This window comes from Coturnix japonica, chromosome 2, assembly GCF_054131305.1.
Source record: "Coturnix japonica strain WE chromosome 2, WE-NBRP24, whole genome shotgun sequence".
NCBI lineage: Eukaryota > Metazoa > Chordata > Aves > Galliformes > Phasianidae > Coturnix > Coturnix japonica.
Genome location: NC_140664.1, coordinates 36,016,403 through 36,043,905, shown reverse-complemented (window position 1 = coordinate 36,043,905; position 27,503 = coordinate 36,016,403). Strand labels below are relative to the sequence as shown.

General features: G+C 34.2%; 1 protein-coding gene across 4 annotated transcripts in view; it reads right to left on the bottom strand.

The window, feature by feature from the left end:
* ST18 (ST18 C2H2C-type zinc finger transcription factor) overlaps positions 1-27,503 on the bottom strand; it is a 174,966-nt gene that overhangs the window by 92,879 nt on the left and 54,584 nt on the right. The window contains exon 1 of one of the 4 annotated variants that reach the window (XM_032442724.2): positions 9,215-9,311. The exons of 2 other annotated variants lie outside the window; for them this stretch is intronic. The gene's annotated coding sequence lies outside the window, so the exon portion shown is untranslated. Of the gene's footprint in view, positions 1-4,206; positions 4,365-9,214; positions 9,312-27,503 lie in introns of those variants that run through there. One more of the 4 variants, XM_015855566.3, reaches the window with a different exon arrangement.

Here is a 27,503-nt window from a genome sequence, read left to right as displayed (position 1 = left end):
TCATGTCTACTCTCTCTCTTCATTTTTATAGCTATGGTAGATCTCTCTGTTTAGTATTTGATGACTTTCCATACCTTGAGGTTGAGTTGACCGCATTGTTAACAAGGAAAAAAAATAAATAAATCCCAAAATCTGTGAAATTCATTTAGCATGTGGGCTTTTTCTTGCTCACAATAAATTTAATTATTTAAAAGAAAATAAAGTAATACAAAAATCACAGCCTCTGTCATTAGTTTGAAAGTTACATTTGTAATAAGATCTACATTGAATACATTAGATTGTGTTAAACTTCTGTCTGAAGAAGAAGAAAAAGTCAGACAGCAAAAACACTGAACAAGACAAACAAACAAAAGTTTCCCTAAGCCCAAGCTTTTTCTGGACTGCATCATAAAAATGCTACTTGATGACGTGATTTTTAGGGGTATCCTACCTATATTCTTCTGATACGGCAAAGAAGAAAAAAAAAATTGAATAAAAAACAGCCCTGAGTACATTTTCAAAAAACTCTCCTTTTGGGAGAGTTTTGAGAGACTTAGCTGCCTACCTACAACATTGTAACATTATTTTATTCAATTGTTAAATGCAAAATTTTACTTGAAGAACACATGCTAGTTTTTTTGGTGTTGTTTTTTGCTGTTGGTGCTGTTGGTTTTTTTAACCAGCATAAAATCTTTGATGTGAGTAGTGTGTGAAAGTGCAAAATGGTATTTCAGTGCTCATAAAAAGTGTATTTTTACTTTAGAAATAACAGAGCCATTACTCTGTATCATGTAAATCCTTCTTAGCATAAGGATTATTGACCTGATCGTCCATAACGGTGCCTTTGGAGCCATTACTACTTTGTTGTGCCAATCCAGCTGCTGTACATGTGCTCTAAGTGTCAGGGGCAGTAATTAAGGTGTCAAACTGTCTGCTGAGTATTAAGGAACTGACCTCACAAATCCCAGTATCACCTGAAGAAACACTGTTAAGAAATGGGGATTTCCAGTGCTCAAGTGAAATGATATTCTGGAAAAGTTTTAAATCACTTTTTTTCTATGCAGCAGAGTTCAAATACACATCTGAAATGAAAAATAAGTTTCTTCATGGAAGGAAAAGCTAATGTTTGAAACCAAACCTAAAAAATGAACAAGCAAATGCTATCTGAATCTCTTAAGAAAATTAATAAACTCCTCATGCTCAAAACACTTATACACTTGTTTTGCTATACTGAAATGAACCATAGTTCTTATCTCAGTGGAATCACGCATGTTTAATGTAATGTTCACCTGCTCAGAAAGGTAAGCTCAGTTACCACTACAAAGTAACTTTTGCAGTTAAGCTATCAATCTCGTCATGAATAAGGAATCTCTCATTTAGGAATTTAAAACTTGCTAGTATTATTAAAATACATTGATGGTCATAAATGAGAGCAATTCTCCTCCAAGAGATTTTATTTAAGTATTAAAAAAAAGTTAGGAGGCAGATGATCTTTTTTTTAAAATCATTAATTAAATAGTAGCTTCATTCCTAAGTTATTTGAGATTATTAAAATTCAGAAGCACTAATTCTGCCTATGCGGTTTTTAATAATCTACAACAATGTGAACACATAAACTACAAGAAGTGACCTGGTTCCAGCTATATATGCATAGCTCGAAAAAAAATCCATTCAAGTAACAGACATCTTGGTCTAGACATTTCAAATAGATGTGGATGTAGCAGAATATAAAGTATGCTCTGTATTTTATATAGTATGTTTTATTTTGGATTGATAGAGCCAAGCCTTCAGGACAAGAGTCTGCCACTTAACTTGGACACACTTAATGATCAGGAGTATCACATACATCAAGATGCATGTTTTGAAAAACCAAAAGCATTAAAAAAAATAAATAGAATTATTCAAATGAATTGTGTAATAAAGTTTTTCATATCCATACACATTACTGATACAGGTGTTTCCTGGAACTGATCACAAAGATGAGTGAAAAGGCCTCATGCCAGCTTGTAAAGTCCAAAAGGACTATGTCAAAAAGCAGTTTTAAAAACGTAATATGTTACATAGTTCTGGGGAAGATCAAGTGAACAGCATTAGTTGACATAAAGTTTTGCACAAAAGTGAGCTTTTTTTGACTCTTCTCTTAGATGTATGGAAGAAATAATAAGGAGGAGAAAAAATTTTAAGTGGTCAAAACTACAGAAACTTACTGCGGCTCAGCCTGCAAGATTGAAGTAAAATTATTAATTTTGTAGTCGTGTATTAGCCATATGAAATGACTCTACTTTTAGTGGGATAAAGGACAACGGAACTTGTTTGTTATCACAACAAATACTCAAATATTAAATTCAACTCATTCTCCTTCACAGACATGTAAAAAGTAAGATGACTGTGTGATAGGGACGTGTTCATTTGCATAAGCTGTAGTTATGCACCTGAGTTAAGATATCCACAAATCATATACGTTAAAATGAATTGAAAACTTAAAGACAACTAGCAAAGTTCAAAGCAAAACTTTTCAAGCCCAATAGCTTGCAAAATCCCTGTGGATCTAACAATTAGGTGTGAAATAAATGACTTAGCTGAGAAAGCAGGTTCATTTTCTAATGTCTCATTTCCTAAGATAGCATAAGGAAAACGTTGCTCAGAAGCACACACCTCAAATATACATATGAAAAATTAAAGCAAACACACAATTTTACTGGTCTTCATTTACTTCCTCATTAAATTTCCTAAGTTGGAAATATCGAGAAGTATAAAGGGAAGAAACAATTATTACTTAATGCATATTGAGTTTCAGTAAGGTGGGATACCATGTACATGAACAGTTTTTTGCATATATCCGCTGTTTATATAAAAATGCATAAGTGGATTCATAAATAGATACACATCTTTGCAAAGAATCACCTTGTGCACACGTTAAAATATCACATTTGATCTTAATTTCTATAGGCTGTAATGTTACTTCTTTTACATGCAGTAGAAGAGATGTCCCTGGTTAAGAAGCATATTGTTGTGAACTGATTTTTGTGACCTATTAAGAGTTTTAATTAAGTGAACAGGTTATCCTGGCAAGTCAATATACACATATTTTGGCAAATGTTCTCACAAATCAAATAATACTTCAAAAATAATAAAAATTAAAGTGACAATGTCAAGAAACAACTGTAGCACAAGCTGATATCTGAATCTTGCTTCTTTAACTGTCGGCATTTAAGAATGTACACTTAAAACAATATTTTTATGTATTTTTCAGATTTGGGTATTGTTTTCTTTTTTATTTCTGTAACTAATATTTATTTATTTATTATATTGAGGCGGCAAAAAAAAAGCATTACTTAATTTAGTCAGACAGACTGTAATAATATAATGTTGTTTGGAACCTAACATCCCCCTGAGCCTCCAAAGTACAAAGAAGACAGAAAACATTTTAGCAATGCAAACAAGACTTTCTGGCAACTTCCTGTTGCCATTTTTCAACAAAATAAAGGGTCCTGCTAAACTTAACTGAAATGCTGCTAGGAAAGATTTTATCATTGGATATACAGACACCTACAGTTATAGGGTATCAGATGAATATTTCTCGTCTGTGCAAAGGAAATAAATAATGATTGTATAAATGTTTAACAATAGACCTTTCTTTCATTTCTGCTCATGTAAGGATAACATTGAGAGATAACATACAAAAATCATAAGGAAGAATTATTTTTAAAAATATAGCAATACATTCATTTATATCTGCATAGTTCTAAAAACTGTACTGGGGGGAGTAAGTAGCTGGCTAGTGGACAGCAATATGTATTCTTGCATTTAACATTTTCAGATGATTTTTACAGAGTAGTAAAAACAAACTTTCAGTCTGTAAAGTTCAGCAGATGTTAATGTACATCTGAGGTGTTGCTTACTTGTGGCAGTTCTTACAAAGAATATTTATTACATTACACTATAACTACAATTTCCAGTTCTTATATATACCATTTTACTTTACTTTCAGAATTCCAGAAACTTTTCTAAGCTGGCAAACAAGACAGAGAGAAAAGGAAACAAACAAGCAAGAAACAAACCCAGCCTTGATTCCAGAGACATTTTTCTCCCCTTCATGAAGTGACAGGAAAAAAAAAAAAATCCCTTCATTATGACCTACTTGTCTAGAAACGGACTTTCAACCCCATGGTTAGGCTAAGATTTGCTCTACTTTTTCCCTAGGGCATAATTGTCAGACTGACTTACCGTGTGCCTTTTAGCCTTTGTTCTGCCTCTCACGCTGACATCAGGGAAGCAGTGATGTAGAATAAAGCAGGGGTGGGCTAGGTTAGTCCACTGTTTGTGTCGTTGTGTGGTGTGCAGGGACACTCTGTGATACTCTAGTGAGCTGCTAAGCTTTTTTTGTAGGCTTTGTGTCATTTACTTAACGACCAATCTCATTAGCTGCCAGGGTACAATGGGCTGATGCATTTTCTATGTACATACTCTACACAGTGACCCTCAAGGTTGCAGAAGGTCTATTTAATCAGTCAAAATGCTGAATATATTTGCAGTAAATCACTAAAAAAATACAGGAACACAGAAGTATCTCATGAGGGTTTACTCTTCCCTGGGAGTTATTTGCAGGTAATAAAGTGATAGGAGATGCAGGCAAAAGCAAGGGCAAAGAAGGGAAAGGGGTACTCACTGGGTCTGCACTGGTCACCTTTAATTTGGGGAAACCTTGGGGGCCCTGTATATCACTGTGTCTCTACTTGTTAATATCTCCATGCAGTTCATGCTTCAGTGTAATCATGTTATCACAATTAAACCCCTTTAAATAAGAAGAGCAGAGCTAACAAAATACACAGCCTTTCACACATTGGGGAGGGGATATGTGTGTGTGGGGGATGATGTTTATTTATTAACATACTACGAGCAACCTCAGGGCTGGCTTCTTTGCATTTCTAACCTCTCGTCAGTTACAAGGTAAAACCCTTTTAACTCTTCTGAAAAATGAAATGCTGAAAAGCCCTATGAATGACGACAGCTGTCCATAAGTAACAGGGAGAGTTCTATTGTCCAACTTGTCCCTGGATAAAATGAATACTTTACAGCAGAGGCTGTTCAGCTTGGCTAAAGAGTATGGGGAGAAGGGGAGGAGGTCACTGGAGATTTCGCACACTAATTTAATCTGGGAAAAGGACAGGCACTGCATCTCACTTGAACAGACTGGCGGCAATCTGGGCTCCCACAGAACTATCTCCTTTTGCCTGTGCTCTATTTATTCCTTATCTCTGTTTACCAACCGCTAGGTCCCTTTCATTCACACCACGAGGCCGTTCTCCTACTATCAGTCAGCAGCTGACACTGTGGAAGAGCCTCAAAGGCAAAAAAAAAAAAAAAAAGGATCAAAACTAAACCAAAGCTGTATAAACAATGCAACAGTAGAAGTAAATGCATAAATCCTAATTCTTAACCCAACCCACAGGGTGCGAACAGAACCTTTATAGTAAATCCAGCAAACCCACCGCAGTGAGCTATGGGCTACAGAGGAAACAGGAAAAGCCAAATATCATTCATGAAATCATCATCTCAAGCAGAAACATTGAAAATAGGCACTGGAGGATATTTAGAAGGCTCCAGCATAACAGATTCCTCAGTCCTGTGAATCCATCTGAGAGTAATGAGGGGCACACTTACCTGTGTGCCTGGTATAAGATGAACAAGAGCCCTCACTAGTATTACTTGACTACTTCAAGGTTCAAAGACCTTAGATAACTTTGCACTCACTGCTTGTGATTTAGAGTAAAAGAAGTAAAAAAAAAAAAAAAAAAAAGTGTACCTGGAATTTGTGTCAAGCTGGACAACTTAATATCTCACACTTAGAAAAAATTATTATTGAAGCACATGTCCAATTTATTTTGCCTTTTAAAACCGTGGATATTTCAATATTGTTCTTTCTCAGTACTTAACTTATATTTTTCCCTATTACTTGCATATAAGCTTTTAGCACTTATTGTGAATACATACATATACATGTATAACAGGTGGAGACACGAAAGAAAATAAAGATGAAACTTGTGTCTCAAATGAAAAAGTAAAGTAATAGTTTCTGTGCATTTGGTAATGTGGATATGGACTTTTATTATGACTTAACTGTGAATATGCTGATTTTCTAATTACATTGGTACCTTTATTTATAAACTGACTTAATAAGAAAGAACTTGCAAATAGTCAGAGATATAATATTAGTGCAGTGAAACATTCCAGCTTTTTAAACCTACATAATTGGTAACTCCAAAAGCAGGGATATTTCTTTTCGAAGAGGAGTTCTGCTTTCTCAAGTTTGTCATACATAAAAATAACAGTTAACAGCTTATCGGTGATATATTGACAACTTCATGATAAAGATCGTTAAAAAAATAACAAAGAAAATGCTACTCATTATCAAAGATGATACTGGACCTAATTTCAGTTTTGATTTCCACCTATGTGCATTATGAGCAATGAAGTCTTTACTACTTGGATCCTTTTTTCCAAATGAATTAATGAATTAAATTTATCCTTTCACCAGCTGCTAGGCAGCAGATGGAACCATTTCTGAAGCCTTGTTGAATTCAATCCATAAAACTCATTTCCTAGGATTAGCAGTCCAAAGTTTCTTTTAATGTTTATATACCGCTTGGGATTTTGAATTTCATGATGTTAAACTTTCAATTTAACTATTTTTTTCATTTCATATCAAACAAATATGATCGTTTGGATTTCTATAGCTTTGTAACCAGACATTTCAGGTCACATAAGGACAAGAATTCATTTCAAATGCAATCAAGTAATGCAAGATTGGGGTCTGGTATTTTTTGTTTGTTTGTTTGTTTTTTTCATGTTGCAGCAGTACCATAGAAACTATTTGTGTTATATTCAAAGTTTAATTTAGACCTGAAAAATTGTATTGTCTGTAACTTGGAGAAAAAAAAATAGCAAACAAACTTAAATAAGCAATTTTTCAAAGTGTTTGTACTGTTCATGGAAACTTGACAGGCTCCTGAGATGAGTTTTTCATACACATTTTTCTTACAGTTAACTTCATTGTAAGATTTATCTAGTTTTGAAACAAAGTAACAAAAAAAAAGAAAGAAAAAAAAAAAGAAAAAAGAAGAAGAGAAAACAACAACACTGTATCAAATAATGTCAGTTTTCTGTAATTCTACAGATTTTTTTTTTTCCTGTACAATAACAGGATACATTTGTTAATCAGATGCAGTACCCTGGACAGCTCCTTGTCTTTTATTTTGGATTTTCTTACCTCTACTACACATCTCTGAAACAATAACCACAGACAGGGAGACTTTAACTGTGACTTCATTCAGAAAAACCTCTACTGATAGATCTTTGAAAAAGCTAAATTATAATTTAACTAAAGTTTCTATTTATTAGAAACTGACAAAGGAAAAATCAAAACAAAAATATGTTGCCTCCTTCCTATCTTTAAAGACACATTATATTAAAAGTCTCAAGAATAAGGCCTCATGAGGCAAAAGTCTTCCTGTTATTCAACAAAGTAAATAAAACTAAAAAAAGTGATTCGTTCTTGTGAATAACAGTGATTTCCGCTAATTTGGCACAAGAAATCTATATTAATCTAATATTGCAGTAAGCCAAGAAGGCCACATAATAATAATTACCATTGAGTAATTGAATATTTAGAAGGAGGAGGAAAAAAAAAAAAAGAAAAAAAAAGAAAAAAAAAAAAAAGGAAGACTGGTAATCTTAGCCTGCAGGCATGAAAGTACTATAATACACAGATGATATTTACAAGTAAAAATAAAACACTCCAAACTTAGGAGGCAATGTCTATATTTAGAAATTCCTCATTTTGAATCTGGATTACTTGTTAGCCACCTTGTAGCAGAAATATATTATTGCCACAGTGAAAGCTTTAATCACAAATGCTGTAATTTTCCCCAAGAACTGCAATACCGTTTCATAGCCAAATCAAAGAAGATACATCTATGCAATTAACTCAACTAATTTCATTGACAAAAGAGATAATAAATGGTTGTTTCGAATTAAAAAAAAAAAAAAAAATCTCTAACTGACAAAGTCCATCTCACACAGTATAAGGATAAAATCTTGGATTTGTGTTTTTATAATTTTTAGATGAAAAATTCACAGCATCTTGCAAAAGATTGTCTCCCTATTTACATATAAGGAAAGACAAACATCTGAACTAAGTGCTTTGTTAAAGACAAAAGAATGTCAGAGAGAGAGAGCTATTGCTGATCAGAGTGTAAAGCAGACTTTCTCCAGCACCAAATGCTACTTCATAAAAATCATCCTGCAAAACGTTGTCCCAGAAGGTCCATTTCATTCTTCAACCTTGCCTGATATTACTGTCATTTAACTTTCTAAAGATTTTCCTGACAGAGACATTCATTCTGAAGTGTACAGCATTCGCTTTTTTAATCAGAAGCTCTCAATTCACACTCTGAATTCCAAATAATTTAAAGGACTTAAATGTCACACTTTGAAAGACCCTTTTTCATTCAGTGTAATGCTGTTAAATACAGTGATCAACAATTTTCATTTTGGAAACATTATCCATGATTTTAAAGCTTCCAAAAATGTCATGAGAAACCTATTTGGTTTGTCATACATATCTGCAAGTGAACAAGCATCTATCGAACAGTCCCTATACTGGCACCACTGTCTTTCTCTCTCGTTTTTCTCACTTCATTTTTTTTTCAGTGTTAGTATTTAAGTTGAATAACTTTTCAGAATGAGAGGAAAAGTGTCCTTGTGATCATTTCCTCAAATCAAATAGCCAGAGCTGCAAATTTGCACAATTCTAAAATGTATATGAACAAAGGCTTTACTGAGGCAGTATAAATGCAATTACACCATGACATTTTGTTCAGAAAGCTTTCTCAAAGCAGTTACAAGTAGCTATTTTTTAATTGAGGCCCAAAATAGCATTTAAGATAATGACCAAGCATACATTGTGGAAGAAACAGCATTAGTGTCATTTAAACAAAAAGAAAAGTTTTCAGAGAGCATTTTAAACATTGATTAAAAACCCTCAAACTTCTTAGCACAAATCTCTCAAGCTTTCAACACTGATATATGGACAGGATATTTTTTATTTCATTAATTAATTTATTTATTTGCAAAATAAGAACACAAATCATAGAAAAGACAGAAAGTTACTGATAGTACAAGTTGCTTAAACAAGAACGGGTTCAGAATAGTGTGAAAAAGTTGTTAAACTTACTTTATTTTTGTTTCCAAAACTTATATGTTTCTCCACCCTTGTGTGCTGAACTGTGCACTAAAGCTGTGCCTTTGAAAGGTAGTTCCCATGATATGACATCCAGTGCCTTTGACTGCCTAGAGATAAGCACCTGCGTTTGTGTCCCCTCTTTACGTCACACCTCCCTATTCAAACCTTCTCAATATGATTCACATTTGCACATCAACAGCCTCATGCGCATACACAGATTTTTTTCGGCTCTGGGCCCAAAACTTTCACTTTAATTTTCATCACATGATTGCTGTGGCATATGTCCTTCCAAACCTCCCATATATCAGTCATCATGCAAATGAGATGGAATATCACTCCTCTGCAGCAGATGGCCAGGGATGATAACAATGGCTCAACAGAGGAGATTCAATGTCCCTGACTTTATCGCCACGGCAACAACAACCTAAAATATATGTAATGGAAGTGGTGCTTATTAATTTTGCAGGCTCGAGTGTTCTGATTTTGTGAGTGAATGGGCTGAGTTAAAAAGGGGGCTGTGTCCTCCTGCCTCTAGAAGACTATCTATAAAAGCCAGGGACCTGGAAATTATTTTCAGTGACTAAGAAGGCAACAGCCTAGCAATTATTTGAGTAATTAGGTGTAATTCCTCCCTGTAGGCCTTGTACCCTCCTGCGCTTGTTTCACAGAAGCTCGCGAATTAGACAGGCACAGATACTGAAAAGAAAAGTGCCTCAAGATATATCAGGAGAGCTTGCAGGAACTAAGCTTCAGTGATATGACACTTGGCCTCCACCAGGCTTGGTAAACACAAGCCCCAAGCCATAAGTAAATAGAGGCCCCACTCCACAAACACAGACCAATTAAAATTACAAAGGCAGCCACACTTCTGGGTGGGGCTGGGGGAGCTTTATTCTGCAATGGTCTCAATGTGAGTTGCACACATAATGGTCTCTTAGTTCACAGCAGCAACTACTGTGCTTCCACTGCTATCTGTCACTATCAAACGCGAGCACAAGGCTCTCTTCAGGCTGTGAATTTCTCCGCAGGGATTTATCATGTGCCTTTAAGGAAATGTTTCAAAGTGAATTTTCTGTGTGTTGTCTTCCAAATGCAAACAAGGAAGAAGAAATAAATGCAGCAATTTGCTATTTATCTTCAACAGTTTAACAGAAAAGACTGAGGATCACCATTTAACCTCCAAACAAAATATTCAAAGACTGTTACACCCTTTATGTGCCACAACTTACTTCTCCTTTAATATCTGGAGTATGCAAATCACCATTTGATTATTCAGAAATAAAGTTCAGTCATGTTTAACTAAGAGACTGCATATACAGAAACTGTATGCATCTTTTGTTCTTTTCCCCAGGGAACACTTTAGAGAAATGGAGGTTCCTTTGTCTCCCTCTGCAGTAGAGGGGAGAACATTTTAGGTACAACTGATGAAATACTCTGGAATGTATGTTGTTCATTGTGTGCTGGAGGTATAGCACAGATCAAGACCAAAGAATCTTGCTACCCATCAGTTGAGAAAATGTCTCATAATTAATAAAAATATTGAAACTCCTCCCCTTGGAGTCCCCACACCTTCAGAAAGTGGCATGTGTAAATTTGAAGACAGAGATAAGCAATACACCCACTGAAAGAAAATTGGGCTGGTGAGACAACAACTAAAGCAAGTGATAGGAAACTCCAGAGGCAGTGCAGAACTTGTGGATCCTCCCTTGTTTTGGCAGGGCTCAGCACCACATCATTGCTCATGTTCAGTATCAGCATTTGCAACAGTTAATTTCTACAAAGGTAAAACTTACACATATTACATTTTTATATTTTAAACTTTACATTCAAAACAACTGGAACTTTTAATTGTATGTTTGTACAGTGTACTTATTATACAGTTTGTACAGTTCAACTTCTGACCTAGTAACAGAAGCTACCAATAACTGTAAGTTCAACACTACATCATGTTTTCTTTTCAACTATAAAAAATAATATATGGCTTTTTTCACCAAATGAAAAACTTAAGTTGTTGTTTTCTGTATTTAGTATTCCCCACTACTAGCCACCAGTAGAAGTATATAAAACACAAACAAATGTAAAGTGAAGCACACTGTTCATCTTTACCTCATTTTAGTGTGGACTTTATGTCTACATAGCCAAATATAATATTCCTGATGACTTTTCTTTTACTTGTTTAGAAAAGCTGGGGTTGAAATTAAAGCCTTCGGGTTCTTATCTTTATGATTACTTTGTATGTGTGTGTATGCATGGGTGCTAGAATGTGTCTTTATGTATGTTAGAATACTTTTATGTTCTTCTGTACTTTTCATTCTTCGATATTCTGAAAATTACTCAGGAATGTAGCTGTTATAGTGAGCTGAGGTCATAAGTGTGGTACAAACCTATGCAAAGCTCCAAGTTTCCTTGCAATGGATCTATAATTGGAAAGGCAACACACAGAGTACTATAGGAATGATGTTTTCCTGACAGCTTGTGTTATTTATGGGTCTGGCCACTGTCTTCAGAACCAGATGGAGCTTTTTTTTTCCTTTTTGTTTTTGATTTTGTTTTGGGTTGGTATTTTTTGTGTGTGTTTTTTGGTTTTGTTTTGTTTTGATTTGATTTTTTTTATTTTTTTTTATTTTACCTGCTGTTCATGGCCCTATTTGATCATTGAGAGAGACTGTCATTTAGGTCACTGTCTATATATTTTCCACTATTAAGTATAGTTCTGTGTTGTGAACTGTCTAATTCATCTTAGAGTTACAGCATGTTTCACAGGACTATTCAGATCCTCTCACATCATGAGACAAATATGCAATATATGTTTACAGATTACTTTTTCCTACTTGATTCTTATCTGTGCAATTGTAACACACATATTCAAAACTGCTTGCTGAAAAAAGGCTTCGGAAGATATTTCTTAAATTCCACCAAGACATGTAAGAAAGAAAAAATTATCCTTGTAATTAAATCATCTCCAACCAAGTTCATATTTAACACAACTTTGTTTTATGCACAGTCTACAGTTTGGTAAATATATATGCACAAGCAAGGAGAGCACTATTTGCAATAACTATACATTTTAAAAACAATATATGCGCTGTGGATATAGTTATTTTAAAATTAATAAAATAATAAATAAATAAATGAAATAATAAAATGAATATTAAATCTGAATCCATCATTCTATTTTGACACTCTAATCAATAGGATGTTCCAGGTTTAGAAGAATAACAAGAAAAGGTTGAAGAAAAAGTTGACTTATGTCCTAAACAGCTCCCTTCTTTAGAAAAAGTGAAATCTAACAGGAGATTGATGACTTGATACGGAATCATGAATGGAGTAAATATGCATTGCAATATATAGTAGCTACCATTCAGACTTGCAGTTGCAAGAAATTGTATAAGTCTAATAAGAATCCTTAGCTATAAGACTTTATAGTCTTATATCAATAAATGAAATTCTCTTGAAAGAGCATAAAGTAGATGGTAAATTAATGGTTGTAAAACACCAAATAGATCACAGCAAAGACTGAGAGACAAAAACTACTTGCAGACCACACAGCAGTTACTTGGCTGCTATTTGAGTTCAGAGCAAATTTCCAAAAGAGAATAAAACTTTAAATTACTATAATGAATATTGTACTAACTAGCATTTAAAATAAATAAATAAATAAATTATTCTTTTGCCTTGAATTTAGCTTATGTTCATGGTAATGAAAAAAAGACTGCTACAGTAACAACAAAAACAAAAAAGTTTTAATTCACCTGCAAAATAATAATAATAATAATAATAATAATAATAATAATAATAATAATAATATTTATTTATATTTATATTTATATATTCTGAAGTCCTACACATCACAAAAGAATATTAAAAATCCATTTTAAAAAGATAAAACCTGGTTATGATACAGCCTATTTAACAAAATAGATGTCCTTAAGACTAACATTAGGGGTAAAAATAGAACAGAGATGATACTAATATTAAAAATTTTCAACACAACTTCAAAATAACAAATAGATTTCTATTTTTAAAAAATGCTACTATCAAAGCAGAGTTGTAATTGAGCATTCAGGACATTGAGAGGTATCAAAGAAATCTAAGAGATTACATGAGACATACTGGATAACAGGCAATATAGGAGATAAAAACTTGATTCTTCATGAAGATCTGTAGTATTTTCTTTTGGTGCCAGTAAACTCATTGCACACATGGGTATCATCAAGTACCAAGTGTACAGTCATTATAGACAACTGCATTGACAAAGCTGATAAAGTCATGTAGCGCATGGTTGAAAAAAACCTAGTGAGTTATGTTAGCAGGCTCATGCTGAAGAAAATTGCCAGATATATATGTAGCAGTAAAACTACATGCCATTAAGCATTTAACTTAGAAATGACATTTGGAAAAGACATTTATCATGTTTGTACAATATACAACTTCAAAAGTTTCAATTTAGGGGAATAAAAAGGATGAAAAATAAAGTATACTTAACCAAATATTAATAACAGAATGATTTGTCTAAATAAAATGATACACTGGCTTCCAGAATTCTGGTTAGGGCTTTCAGTATGTCTTTCATTAATTTCTTCATTCACTGAAGTGACAGGAGGATTATGTATTCTTCCTGGCCACCTTTGCCAGAGAAAGTCAAGGAATTTCAGAGCCTAACTTTTCTGCCAATAGATTCTATCACTGGAAATATGAGTTTCAGGTTCCTCTCTTCTTTCTAGTGCAGGTGCTCACACAGCTCTCTAAGGCTTTCCATACAAGCACTCAAAGGATTGTGGACTACTGTCAAGAACTAATATTTAAATTTTACCCTTAATTGACTTTGTTGTTGGGATTGTACCTCACCAAAGGGGAGATTAAAATGCCATTGTTTTGATTTACAGCTTTTTCAATTAAGACTGAACTAAAACTGGGAAATGAAAATATTTTTCTCTTTGTAGTCTTATTTACTTTAATATATAGGTTTAATAAGTTACTGAAAACAGCTATTTAATAAACCCTGAAAATCAGATGCAGGTGATGTCAAGTATGGATTAAGCCTATCAAAGAATTCCCATAATAAGGCTAAATCTTAACATCAACGCATTTTCTCAGCTCTTGCTGCTAATTAAAAAAAAAAAAAGCAAAACAAACAAACAAAAAAACAACCCTCATACACATCTTTCTCCTAATCACTGTATTATTAAATGCATAAATAACAATGCAATAATCATATTGATGTTGTGGTAAGAAAATTTATATTATGAAAGCTACCATATTTGCATTTGATATTAAAATAGCTGATCATCTGGAAAAATTCTTTTGAGTAACAATGTCATATCTTGTCATAAGTTAGTAACAACTTTTTACATAGGTTCATTGTGATAGGACAAGGGGGAATAGTTTTAAATTAAGACAGAGGAGATTTTAGGTTAGATAGTAGGAGGAAGCTTTTCACTCAGAGGGTTGTGACACACTGGAGAAGGTTGCTCAAGGAGGCTGTGGGTGCCCCATCCCTCAAGGCAATCAAGGCCAGGCTGAATGTGACTCTTGACAGCCTTGTTTAGTGGTTATCAACCCTGTTATATATTTCTATCTGTATAAGCAATTCCTGTCTTTCACATGTCATAGCAAATGTTGTTAAAAGTAAAGGTGACAACTCTATCATTTCAAGAGTTATCTGAAAACTTGAGTATCTGTAGCATTTGTAGCATTGGTTGATGCTCTGCTGAACATGAGCATCTAGTGTGCCCAGGTGGCCAAGAAGGCCAATGGCATCCTAACTTGTCTCAGGAATACTGCTGTGAGCAGGAGCAGGGAAGTGATCATGCCTCTGTACTCAGCACTGCTGTGGCTGCACCTTGAATACTGCGTTCAGTTTTGGACCTCTCACTACAAGAAAGACAATAAGGCCCTGGAGTGTGTCAGAGAAGGGCAACAAAGCTGTGAGGGTTCTGTAGCACAAACTTTATAAGGAGCAGCTGAGGCAGTTGGAATCGTTCCGTCTGGAGGAGGCTTGGGGAGACCTTATTGCTCTCTACAACTGTGTGAAAGGAGACTGAAAGGTGAGGTGGGAGTTGGCCTCCTCTCCCATGTAACTAGCAATAGTACTAGAGGGAGTAGCCTCAAGTTGCATCAGGGGAGGTTCAGGTTGAATGTTAAGAAATTCTTTTTTCAGAGTGGCCAGGTGCTGTTGGGGGAGGTGATGGAGTCACTGTCCCTGGAGGTGTTCAAGAAATGTTTCAAAGTTGTACTGAGGGGCAATGCTTAGTGGAAATACTGGTGGGTGGACAGCTGCACTGGATGATCTTGTAGGTCTTTTCCAACCTTATGATCAAACTAAATTTTGTTTGGAAAGAATCATTCTTTCCAGCAGAGAAAATGAATACTGAAAATCTCAGTGTGAAATTCATTTATCTCAATATCCATACAGTTCTGAGGAGTACAAAAACATAGAAGTATCTTGATCTTGTACAAGCATGTCTTTCCCTCAGCTCATCTTAATCATTTCTTTACAGCTTATTCACTCAAGCTCACCTATGATCCTCCTAGCAGGAGTATTCCAATTCTCTCTGGGTAGAGAAACCGCCCTTCTCTTATCTGTACTTGTTTGCAGGTAAATCCCTGCTTTTCTTTGCTCACATACCATAGCTTTCCAAATTGAATAAGTCACAGATAAACACTCATGTTTTTAATACTGGTCTTTCAACCAAAATCCTTGTCCCCAGATTTCCCTTGCCTTCCATCTGTGCTTCTTCAGAGCTTCTATATTCTGATAGCTGTATCTTAGGAAATTACCTAAGCAACCTCTTCTTCTCTCTCTGCAACATATACAAAGAACAATTGTCAGTAATATCTTAAGGAATTCTTGACAGCTGTTTCTGTCAGGGAAATTCTGCTCATCTTTTTCAGTTTCATGCTCACCTGTGTGATTTACATAGTTATCACCCAGATTATCAAGAAAGTCCTCATTACAGGGGAGAAAGTGAATTTAGTGTTGCTTGGTTTTAAGAAATGTGAATAGCAAAGCAAAATTCAAAAGGGTCTGGATGTCATCATAATGAAAAGTCAGCTGGTTAAAAAAGAATTTTTTAAAGATATCATGTCTGAATATTGTTTTAGTAGGCAAACAGGGTAGGTGAATATTGTTGTAGGAGAACAGGCTAACAGGATATAAACACATAAATTATTTGCATCTTTTCCCTTTTTTCACTCTCAAGTTATTTGGCACAGAATTAATAATTTTCCTGCTGCTCCTAAGTGTTTAGGATTTACTTTAGAGCAATATCCCACTGAAAATAGTCTGTAATTTTTTTATTTTTTTTTTCAGGAGAACTATCTTCCCAGTACAGATTTTCTATTGCATTGTTAAAACATTATCAGATTTTATTGATTGTTAAAACCTCTAAAGATGTAAGCTTTTATTATGCTTTTGAAAATATTCAATTTGTGTTATGTTGTTCTAGTACATTTGAAGAATCACATTATACCATAATACACACAGACACACAGTAGTAGCAAGTGGGCAATTTAAGCATTGCATAAAGAAAACCAGAAGTCATACTCAACTGTGTATCCTATATTGTGTGTACATTGTCACTAAGTTTACTTCCTGATGCACCTTGTCAGCACTGAAAAAATGCCATTCTAATACACCAGATTACAGTAATTAATTCTGCAACACAGTACACAACAAACTTTGGGCTATCCAAGTCACTATAAATAACAGTCCATGAAATAATCTCAGCTTTTATGTATCTTTACATAAACTCATCCCTTGTATGTGTATGCACATGCACACATATAAGCAGCATTTTACACGCAACACAACAAAATCTTCATGGGAGAAAAACCTTGTTCTTTCATATATTGAAGATATCAGTTGAATAGAATGGAAATAAACAATACTAGAAACCTTTGCTAAATGGCTATCACAAAGTTAAGGGAGAACTATATATGTGTGTGTATATGTATATTTATGTATATCTATATTTCCTCACTGAGTTAAATAGCTTTGCAAGAATGCCAGGTCTTTAATCATAAAGAATTTAAAATGCTTAGATCCAGAATGGGATAACAACTATCTGAAAGAAGGAGGAAGTATGTTTCCATGGACCGTGCTTGCTTTCTTTTCTTACACAGTCTGTTGAACAGCCTACATGGCCAGAGGCTATTCTGGACCTAATCCTAGGAAATGAGCCAAGCATGATAAATTAGACTGAATGCTGGGAGTGGCTAGTGTTCACCACAGTGTCATTAGACAGTCTCTAAACTGCAGTCAGTAGCCCTGAGTAAGCAAGTATTTATTTTCTTCTGGCCTTCCAAAAACAGTCTTTAACACTTATTCATTCCCTCTGTGCTAGGAATTTCAACAAAGAATGTTTGAAGAACTGTAGAGTATAAATGCTTGATTAAAAACTTAATTACATAGTCATGTATTTTATACTTTGAGGAGAATATATACCTCACTACCCGATTTGAATTGCTTTTGAAAATATTCATCAGATTGTCTAATTCTATGTCTATAGAAGTAGCAAATAGACTATCTCTACTGTCATCTTCAACAGAAAAAAATAGACCCGTCATCAAGATAAAATGTAGGCCCAGGACTCCTTATTGATATATATTTAACTATAGAAATGTCCGTATCATATATAGATATTATTAGAGTGTTTTGCTAAATAATTTGCAAATTGTTCAGCCAATAAGAGTAGGTATGTTAACAGAAGATATAGTAAGGATTTTGGATCAGGATACTTTTTTTCTTAGCAACCTGAATTTTTTAACTATTAAACAATTTACTCACACTTTCACATGTGAAAAGTAAAAATAAAACCCAATTCTCCCACCAATCAAAAATCTTCATCTATTCTTCTTTTCTTTTTGATAAAATGTGGCAATTTGTATTCCAGTTTCTCAAGTCATAGTTACCTGGGGGTAAAATAGGGCTTTATAATGGAAGTTGCCTTTATAATGCAACCTAACTATAGATGGGCTACTGCCTTTCAATAATAAAGAGCTGTGCATTTCCAAGGAGAGGAGGAGAATGCTGCTCTGCACGATTTCTTGTAATTTTGCTTCTTTAAATTAAGGTTGTGTCTCCAGAACTTTCTTAGTCCTTTTGAGCATGAAGTTTGATATTTCAGTTCATATGGTTTTAATTTTGATCTAGCACACTAACATTTTGCTGTTGCCACATTTTAGAAATAGGGTAAAAATACGAAGTTTTTCACTTTGACAGAGCTGTAATTCTACTTAATTTTACTGTGATTTTTTATTATTATTAGTCTTTCTTTCTCTATTTCTTTCTTTCTCTATTTCTTTCTTTCTTTCTTTCTTTCTTTCTTTCTTTCTTTCTTTCTTTCTTTCTTTCTTTCTTTCTTTCTTTCTTTCTTTCTTTTTAATGAAAAAGTCATACAGGATAAAGTAGTAATTTAAACATATTTGGATTTAGTTTGCTCACTTTGTATTTTTTTCTTGCTTAACAGTTTAATGATTTTTGGCTGTTTAAATTTAAGCCTGGAACCAGTGCTGGCTGTTTCTCCTCTTTCAGGGCATAAAATGGGGGAGACCACAAAGACAGTGATAGGGATGTAAACTGATTATAATAACTAGTGGCCAGGTATGAGAATATTAGCCACTGTTTCTATTGTACACAGGCCTAGCTAGCATAAAAAGCTATTTACTTGGTAGGATACTTCACTAATAAAGACTGATAAAGAAAAATAAAATCAATAGCAAGTAAAAATATGTGCTTATGAAAGAAAAATTTAAATTATTTTTCAAGTATTTAAAAGTTATGTTTTTTCCCCCTATGTTTCCAAGATAGTGCAAAGAATTTAGATTTTATAATATGTACAATTCTGGAGAAATACGTAAGAGCATATAAAACCAAACACATGCCCTGGTCTGAAAAACTTTTATGTGGATTCAAATCCATTTATACCTTTTACTCCATTGCTACTTACATACCTAAAAGCTGATCAAGATAGCAGTTACATTATGTTAATAATTAGTAACTCACTTTAAAATGCTTACATTATATTATAGGTTTTAGAATCCTTAAGTATTTAAGAGCCTTTCACAAAGGAATTTTGTTTAAGAGATTACTGGTCTTAGAAGCAAAGCTACAGAACATAAAATTTTTCACCTATTTAGGGACACTAGACAAAAAGAATGATATCTGAAGGCAGAATTTCAAAAGATTTTAGCATCTAAGAGGTCTGAAAGACACTGCATTTTGATGCCTCATTCAAGACTACACATCTCCCAACACTACCATTATATGACATACATTATTTCTTGGTGTGTATTCATGACTATTGCCTTTCACCCTAATCTTCTATGTTCTAAATCTGAAAACAAGAATACTATTGATCAGAAATAAAATTTGGAAAAGAATGGTGTATCATTTCACAGTATTGAGAGCAGTGCTTTTAAAGTGAAGAAAAATAGAATCACACATTATTTAATATATGGGAAGAATCTTTTGGTTTTAGGTACAGAAAGAGTGTAATATACTGAGTCTTCAACAAGCAGCAAGAATTGTTTTTCTGTTCAGATCTGTGTGTGAAGAAAGATGAGAGAGAGCATTTAAAAAAAAAACAGACATGCAAACTATAAGGGTAAATAGTCATTTTCCCTTTTCAATCAAAATGCACAAATTAGATAAATGAATGAATTTATCAGAATTATTCAGACAATATTATTTAAATGGGAATGTAATGTATCTTACAAGTTTGGGTTTTTTTTTGTTTTGTTTTGTTTTTTAAAAATAAGCAAGTGCAGAGTAAGACAAGCTGGTTGAAAATCCATATCTTCATAATTCAGTCTTACAGTCATAAAATAATAAAGTATAAGTGCAATCCTTTGAATCAACATTTATCACTCATTTACTCAAATGATAGTAAGAATTAAATCATTAGGATTTATAAGTAGCTATACTGGTCTATGCTCTGCAAGAATTGTTTAAAACATTACAGTTTAAGCTCTGTGGACCTCTAGCTCCATACCATCCACTGATATTAAATTAGAATTGAGTAAGGCCAGAAGAAAATTGCCAGGTTGTAGATAGATCAGCCAAAATTGTTAATTCTGCATAGATGTTGCCAGTGTCAGAAAAAGCAAAATAAAATCACAAACATACCTGGAATGGAGTTAAAACTGAGCATTTGCTTGCTTTCCTAATTCTCTTAATAAATATACAACTAGCTTAATGTTGTTTTAAAGCACTCCTGTGCATTAACTCACATGGTACTGTATTTAGAAAGTCAGCTAACTACAGCAATCCTGGTGGCTAGATCACTCTCAAACTGAGCAAGAACAAAACAGACATAAGTTTCAATATAGTATCTTCGCAAAAAGACATCTTCAAATATTAAAATATTTATGATCCATTATTTATGGATCCAAATATTTATGAGTGGAACCATTAAAAGAAAAAAATGCACATTGGCCTTAAAGTGAGTCAGTTGCTTAATACTTAATATTGAAATTCTACTCTTACTATTGGAGGCTTAAGCTTTCCACAAATGAAGTATACATGCTGAAGTTAAAACACACCTACCTCATTTACATCGTCCATAAGACCTTATATCGCTAAGAAAAGGCCTGTCTCTGAGACTTCAACACATTTCAGTGTGGCTGACAGCATTCCAAGGGAAAAAGTGCAATTCCTTCTCAAGTACTTACCAGAAACAGTACACCAGTAACTTTTAATGGTTAGTTTTAGTGTTATAGCCAGTTTACAATGGTGTTGTCAAAGAATAATATGGACAAAACAGTCACTTTCTACTAAAAGAACAAAATAATTATGGTTTGAGAGACATTACCAAGACCTTAACTGTTTTGTTTTGTTTTTTTTCCAAAAATCTGCTTATTAAAGAAAACAGACAGGTCTTATTAAAGAGTCCAAGTATGGGAGTGTTCAAGAAACGTTTGGATGTTGTGTTGATGAATATGATTTAGCTGGGAAGTCTTGGTAATGGTTGGACTAGATGATCTTCTAGGTCTTTTCCAACCTTGATAATTCTGTGATTCTGTGATTCTGTGAAGTTTAATACAATGGCTCTGAGACTAATGACTGAATAGTTTCTTACTCTTACTTTTCCATACAGGGCATTGAAAAGGACTAGCTGATGCTACATTCAAATAGCAATGCTAAGACAAGTGCAGAAGTGTTACCTGACAAGATGAGAATTCATTTTCTTTCTTTAACTCCAGACCTTAAGCATACTATGACATTTTATGTGGCTTAAAAGTATATAAGCATCTGTTAGCAGAAGGCCTTTATTTCACATAACAAGAGAATTCTGTTTATAATGTGTCACCAGCTGCTCAGTCAAAATGGGTTCTATTAGAACTAATTTAATTTTACATAAGTTGATCTATTTGCATTCTGAGTCTACAGTTAAACAACTAGGTAGTATTTTGTTGACTGATCCTGTTTCAAGCCTCAGTGTATGGACAATGCTTAATCAGTGTGTACATCAGGAAATAAACATAATCAGCAAGTGCACTAATTAAGCTAGGAAAATTTTGCGACATGCATACACTGTATGGATTAACAAGGCAATTCATTAGAAATCTTAATTATGGAATATTATACTTTCAGTACATTTTATTTTATGATGCTTCAGATGAGTTTTCTCTAAATACAGAAATCATCTACACTTCTCAGAGTAGACTGTGATATCCTTTTAACTCATGCACATCTGTGTAGCTTCTAGTCTGAAAGCCTCTATGGAAAACAGGTTTTGTTATCTTCAGCCAGATAACCTGATATGCTCTCTTAAACAAGTGGATGCTAATCAAATGTTAATATGGAGATGATTGAAAAGTAAATATAAAATAAAGTATATAGATAAAAATGCTGTTTGGTGATTTAGAGCTGAACACTGAAAACTGTTCAAATAAACATCTAGGGCTTGAGCCATGGCACCTGGGTTTTAATGAGAAAAGCTTCCATGAGAGCCGTTTGGATGTGGTGCTCAGAGATATGATTTAGCAGAGGGTTGTTAGGGTACTATGATTAGGCTCAGGTTGGACTTGATGATCTTTGAGGTTTTTCCAATCTGAGTAATTTTATTATTCTATGATTCTATCGAATTAAGTGTTCTTCAAGATTTTAGTATAATCAGAACTCCAGTCTAAAGTAGAGATGTCCATAAATTTCACAAACATTTAGTAGCAAGTATATGGATTTGTCTTCTCTGGCAAAATAACACAGCCTAGTTGACTACTAGCTAACAAATGATCTCATCCTACCATACAGATTCACGTAAGCTTGCTAAAAGGGAACCATTGTATGTTGTGTTGAGGGACATGGTTTAGTGGGAGCTATTGGTAATAGGTGAATGGTTGGACTGGATGATCTTTTAGGTCTTTTCCAACCTTGGTGATTCTATGATTCTATGATTCTATGCATGTAGAATAAACAAGGACTGACCTCATTGGAAGTAGAGGGAAACAAACAGTTTGTAACATCATAAGTGGACGTTATGCAAAGCACTTCAACTGTCAGATAGAAATAATATCATATAATTGACTTCATCTCAGTTCTTCCACAGTGATGGAGCAAGACTTGGGAGGTTAGCATATGCTTCTCCTGTGCAGCCAAGAATTAGGTTGTTTCAGAGCTACACATTAGTAAATTCATTCAATTACTTCTAAACTTTGCATTTATGAGAAAGTCCTTTACAGCTTTCATTTAACGGAGAAGACTAAGATTATTTTAATTAATGGTATACAATACATGGACAGGAGAAGAAGGAAAAGTTGAAAGTACCTTTACACTAGTATGCTTTCTTTAAAACTTTGGTTAGCATAGTTCAGAAGGAAGTTTCTACATCTCTTCTCTAACATGATTTAAGTCATACCTGTTGCCTTTTTATGAAATCCTTGTCTGTTGCCTTTTAATAAAATCCTTGTTTTCTCCACTCAGTCATTATCCCAAAATCCCTGCTCAGAGATGCAAACTACATAAACCATCACTGCTGGGAAAAAATCTTGTTATCACAACAAGGTCACAAACCTTTGCAGTTATCATATCCAAGTTTATTTCTCATAAAATAGTCATGATTCAATTCCAATATTAATGTAATTTACGTCCAATAGAAAAGATAGAGTATGAAATCAAGTCTAGGGATTGGATCTGATAACCTTCAGAAGTCCCTTCCAACCTCAACCATTCTGTGACTCTGTGAATGGGACAAATAATTATGTTTTTGTCTACACCATGCTTTGGATGTAAAATATTTGTTCAAACTACCAGGGTTGATCATTCCTTGTTACCTGTAGTACTAAATGGATGAAGACAGGTGAAGCTTGAACACTGATTCATATTACGATGAGTAATGACTTTTTACTCATGAGCTTTAACTGTAAACTTCAAAAACTGTCAAATAAGTTACTCTCTGGTCTGCTCAGCAAGCAGAAATGCCAAGCTGTGCCCATATTAGGATGGTCCCTTGGCATCTGTATGAGTCATAAACGTATCTTTTGGCCACTGCTTCATTTATTGCTCATTATGTTTGTTGCGGACTGGTAAAGGCAGATATAAATAGAAAAATGCTTACGTAATATGATGGACAGATTTTTTTTAAACATTTTCAACATCCTAGCCAAAACCTAACAAACTAGCTATTATTGGCATTTGAAAATTCCTTTCCCATAAAGTATTATTCATGTATACTTAGGCCACAATTACCATTTTATTTGTGGTAAGAGCCATGATAAAAAAGAAAAGGAAAAAAAAAAAAAAAAAAGAAAAAGAAAACCATGGACTAATATATGCAGTGAAAGCACTTAGTAGATATATGAAATATTCATGTAGAGGACAAAGGGCTTAACAGCACAGTAAAAATGCAATCCCAAAACAGAGGCCAGATCACTTAAATGAGATGGAAAAGGATATGTGACAGCACCAAAACCTTGTCCAGAGTTCTGGCCTAAAGGCAATGAAATAACTGAATTGACAATCTGAGTGAAGCTTTTGTTGTTGAAAGTAATAATTCACATTTTCGTTGTATGAACATGACAAGAGAAAATTACTTCTGCAACCAGTTCTTCCTTCAGTTTTATACAGGCCTACGACACAGCTGAAAGTGCACTGGCATCGTGATAGACCAATAATACATAAAATATAAGATTAAAGTTCTAAAAGTTCCCTAATCCTTCAGAAAAACTTATATTCATACAAGATATTTTACTCATTGCTTTACTAGAATCATTGAATTATATTGAGGGCTGGATTTCAATTTGAGATTAAAAAAAAAAAAAAAAGACTTTTTAAAGTTCTCTTGAAGTATAAATTAATTTACATTAGTGTGTCTTTTACAAAGTACTTTTGCCTTTGAGCAGTAACTTTGTCACATCATCAAGTCATGGAAAATTCGATCTGTCATAAGCTGAAGGGCCAAACTGTAATATCTATCTTCTGCATTACAGCATTAAAAAGGAAAGATGCAGGAAATTATATTGATGGTAAGTTATTTGTCTCAAATCTCATCAGTGAGAGGACTTTTCTAACATAGAAGAAAAAGTAGAAGAGTGTAATTCTATATGTCATGTCATTGTTGATTTCACAAAGGGGCCGTTCAAATAAGTGTTGGCAACACTTTTAATCCATTTGGTTCTATGAGGTAAAATATGAGATTATCATAGATGTGTTTTAGCATGCCTTTTTCTAAAAATAAAAAATAAAAAAAATATATATCTTAGGTCTGAGCCACCAGCAATGCTGAAAAAAAACAGAATTTACCTGTATGTAAATAAAAGAAATTAGCATATTCTTAAATCCTCAGATGCTACCAATCTCTTAAGAAATAATTGTTAACATAAGCATTCATAGGGCCAAAAAGACTTTATTAAGAACTGCAGTACCACTAACTGTGTTCATTGGTAAGAACATGTGTAAAAATTTGTTAGCATATTTATTAACAATTTATCCAGAGGATTTTCTAGTCCTTGTAAAATGACACAGCCAGGTAGAAAGAGCTATCAATACAGCTGTGAATTGAAGCTTACAGAATTAGCCTAAAATAGGTGTGCCTGGTTAAACTTGAGTAGATTAACAGTGAATTTTTCAAATCTACCAGTTTAACTATCTCACTCACTAAAAGATTATGCAATCACCTATATTTGCACATATGAATAAATATTTTGGGCACGCAACACAGGATTTCCAGTTGCCAAGTGTCAACATTTGAAAACGTAGGCCTAAGTGGCATATACTACCCTTGATTGATGCACACAAATCAAAATGATTTCAAAGAGAGTTCTGCACACAGATTGAGGGTAAGATATGGCTGTAATAAAATGAACATTAATCTATAAACAGTGTTCTCCACCATAGGGCAATGATAGATTCATCATAAACCTTTTCCATCTGTCAAGTGCACTGCAGCATTCTTATGCTTATACTAATAATCTTCTATATTTATAACTGTGGTTTTTTGGACACTATGTCAGACTACTAGCAAAATACACAAAATAAAAATGGATGCAGAAAAGAATAGGAAACTGGCTTGAAGTTTTGTACCACACAAATGATTCTCCTGTTAAGCTGAACTAAATATTCCATTACCATTACAAAACACATATTGGGAATCTACAAGGGCTGCTCTGAATGTAAATGCTGGCCCATGATGTCAGAGGTGGACATTGGTGCCATGGCAGTAGAGGTTGAACCTTACCACCAATATTCCATTATGTTTTGTTGCCACTTGACAGATGGCAGCAGAGGGGCAGTCTGACACAATGGTGTCTGACTTGTGTATGATGAAAAGGTGTGTCTCTGAATTCTTCTGTGTGGATTACATTAATCAGTGCTTGCTGAATGTTGGATGTTAGCACAATGGATGTTAGCACACTGGCACTGGGTGGTGCATTTCAGCAGTGGTATCAGAGATGTGAAAGAGACAAGCCGTATTCTGGACAGCCATACGCAGCTGTCATGCCATGAAATGAAGTGTCTGGATCAGCTCATCACAGAGTCTCAGAATTGTAGGGGTTGGAAGAAACCTCTAGAGATCATCAAGTCCAACACCAAGTCCATGTAAATTGACTGATTATGATCAGGGAACTGTGTATGGAAATAATTATCAGCTTCAAAATTTTGGAAACAATGGTGACGGTGTTGGAGTATTGCAAAGTCTGTTCCAAGTAGGTCCCAGAAATGCTTACATGAGAATAGAAAAAGCACCACATGCAGGTTTGTAAGGATCTATTGAACAAATACAAGGCTGAAAGTAACAGTTTCCTCGATAGCATCATTACCATTGATGAGGTATCACCACTATGAGCTGTAGTCAAAATGGCAGCCCATGGAGTGGTGATATGAATTTACCATCAATACTTAGCCCTCAGTTGTTAAAGTGATATGCGCTGTCTTTTGTAATTGGAAAGCAGTGATCATTCTGGATTTCTTGGAAACCAAACAAACCATCAATTGTGACAGATACATCATGATGGTTACTAATTTGAAGGCTCAAACTTCCAGAGTCAGGCAAGAGAAGATAGACTTTCTCTTGCAGCACAATAACACCAGGCCCCGTACCAGCTGAAGGTATATATACCATGGGATGCATGAAGATATATAGCATGGAGAACACTGCCAGACTTGGTTAGACTGTTCTATAACATCTACCTTGTAGTCCAGATTTGTTCCATCTATTCAGGATGATGAAAGACAAACTTCATAACACTGTAACACTTTCCTAACAATGATGCCATCATAGCAGCAATGAAATAGTGGGTCACTTTTGCAGATGTAGAGTTTTATAAGCATCACTGGTGAAAAAGCACAGGTAATAGTGGTGACTATTGAAAAATAGGGTTTTGTCACTTAAAAAATGGATTTATCAAACTGTTACTGTGCTCTTCGTATCTGTTGTAGTTTCCATAAAAATAACTAAGAGGCATTACTTTTGGAGCAACCTATGTACTTCTGGTTGTCTGTCATTCTTCATACTGATTATTAGTATATGCTGAAGCACTGAGAATCATGGGTCAGAATAAATGGCCAAGCCCATGCAAACGGTGTAGAAGAGAGTTTTGCAGTACTTTTACTCCTCTCAAGTCCATTAGGTTCATTCTCCAATCGGAGTTTATCTTCCTCATATGCGGAAGATGATAGTGCATGGTTTGAAACTACAAAAGATTCTGATTTTACAGAATATGTCTCAAAATAGGTCCATGGCATAAATAAATGCATTGAAGCAAATACTGAAAACAATAATCCTCATTGATTCATTGGCTGATACTAATTGAATCTAATATTATTTGATCTTTTACAGAG